The sequence below is a fragment of the Centruroides sculpturatus genome, unplaced genomic scaffold (genome assembly GCF_000671375.1).
Source record: "Centruroides sculpturatus isolate CEXI.00-Female unplaced genomic scaffold, Cexi_2.0 scaffold1734, whole genome shotgun sequence".
Classification (NCBI taxonomy): domain Eukaryota; kingdom Metazoa; phylum Arthropoda; class Arachnida; order Scorpiones; family Buthidae; genus Centruroides; species Centruroides sculpturatus.
Genome location: NW_019385912.1, coordinates 87777 through 90421, shown reverse-complemented (window position 1 = coordinate 90421; position 2645 = coordinate 87777).

The following is a 2645-nucleotide window of genomic DNA, read 5'->3' as shown; positions in this document are numbered from 1 at the left end:
GTTCGGGGTATTACTGTACTGTAAATAGATGTTTTCCATGCTGTAAGTACAGGACAAGAATTATTTCAATGTAATGTACAATGTACACGAACTGTAGACTTTTTCGCGAAGAATACAGTCGAGGATAAACATTTCTGTTGCAATCTCTGTAGTTAAATTTTATGATGTGCCGAGTTAAAAACAGATGTTTATAAATATAGCAATTTTGTGCGAACTGTACAGCTTGTGATAAGTATAAAGTGTACACATTCAAACTGTAACTGTTTGTAATGTATTGAATTTTTTATCCTGTAATGTTATCAATCGAATATTAGCATAGAACGTTCCAAGTCTTAAAGGAATCGTAATACGCATATTTTTTTTATAAGTCATTTTATATTTAGAGAAAAAGTATTAAGAGTTTATTTTAGATAAAATTTTAAACAATTATTTAATTCCACTTTTGTAACAAAAATCAATGATATTAAAAATTATTAATCAGAAAATTATTTATTTTTTTAGTTGTAATCTGCACCAACAATGCCACCAACTGAAATACAAAATAACAATATTACCAGTTAATAGATGACTATCATCGGTAAAGTACAGTAGACCGACCCCCTATGAATCGGTAGATACGTTCCGTGTTTTATGGAATTGATGTTGTACAAGTCCTTAAATACATGAGCCAATCATAGCCCGGCATGTGTGCAGTTTAGGGACTACGGCTGTTTGAAAGGTTTTCTTCCATAAAATTAATCGATTCTAGACTAATTTCCACATTCCAAAACACGTATAATTTTTGGGAACAATCCATATAAACTAGGCTATAAAAAACTTGTGGGATTACTTACCGAGTGTGCACCGTTCGACGACGCCATTGCTTAATTAAGCTTGTTTTTGTCGTGGAGCGGCGCATCGTACGGCGGGCGCGTGTTTTTCGTTAAATTCTTTTGCTGCGAAAACTTTGGAGACATCATTAATATAAATATAATTTTTATGGCCGTTAAATAATAAATGGTATTTAGTAGGTCTACTGCTCGTTTAAACTCAACGGTTTGTGCAATATCCGCTATTGGTTTAGATTGGACCAATCCTGTCCCAATACGAGTCGGCGATGACGTTATAGGAGTCTTTTTTAGCGTGTTTATACGAATACGTACGCATTTGTTTTCGCTGTTATATACGAATTCGCATTATATGAACCTGTTTTATAGGGGAGATCTACTGTAATGTGACTATCATGGGCATTTGCAAAAAATTTTCCAAAAGAGCAAAGCTTGAAAACAAATAAATTGCGTAAATAAATTTTTATTTTTTAACTTTTTAAAGACAAAGCATCCCATGGTCGATGATGCAAGGTTATGTATCTCAATTTACTTTTACAGTAATTTGGGGAATTTGTTTCTCGATCACAGGTGTGTTTATGTACCCCGTTTTACCTGTCACTGGTATCTCGATTTACGTTTGTCACTTTAAGAATTTGAGGTATAAATTTACATGTTTGTATCAGTGGGCATGTCTGTGCAAGAGGATTAAATTTGGAAGTTAGTTTCAGTTTATTTTTAAATGAGGGGCGATTATACTAAACCGTTTAATTAAAATACAAACAGAACGATTGTGGCGTAGCTATTATTATTTTATTTATATGTAATTTCATAATATTTACGCTCTAATTAGCTAACTTTTAGTTGTTTGGTTTTGTTTGAAGAAGTAAGCATCTTTACAGAATTGTCTGTGGAAAATTGATTGCGATAAGAACTACCCCTTCACGTAAATCAAGGTAAAAGTTTAAACAAACGTTAGATAATCGCGATTTTTGTCGTTTTTCAGCTCTAATTTTGCTAATTTTCATATCTAAACAAATAAGTATTTTATTAAATTTTGAGAGAATGAGAGGCGACACTTAACGGAGAAAAAGAGAAACAAAGAGCAGAGGACAGAATCGAAGCAGTTGTCAGAACTCGGGGTAATACAACGTTGTTGGTATTAGCGATGGAGTAGATGAAATGAATCTTTTCAATGAAAGGAATAAACTGTTACTATTGTAATTTTGATACCCAAATCTACTTTTTTCCAGTTAGAAAGAGAGTGGATGTCAATCGTTGAAACTTAAGATAATTGACACTGTAATAAAGCACTTATCGGTTTGTTTACGTTAAAAACGAGTGTGATTCACACCCTTCTGTAAAGGTAATAAACATTTACTATTGTGACCTTGAATTCCACCCCCACTTCTCTCCAATTACAAAGGAAGCCGATGCCAGGCAGTGAAACCTGAGAAAACTTAAACGGAAGTGATACTAGATATGTTTTTTTCGCATTTTTGGATCAAATTACAGTAATATAAACATAAGGAACGTTAGAAGGGAGAAAAATTAAACAAATAAACGATATAATCGTATCTTCTGATGGCAGTAATGCCAGATTTTTATTAAAACAATGTGATTATATTAAAAAAGCTGTGATAACGATTTTTAAGCATAGTGCACAACATAATCCCTCTTGAATCATTCCTATCACCCCCCAATAAATCATAAAACGGCGCAGTCCATTTTAAACCAATGGGAGCACAGGTAGAAATGATTGACAGGTGAAATGACGTCACTTACGTGACGTGACGTCACGTCACGATGAGGAAAACCATTTTGCACTCGACAGTACAT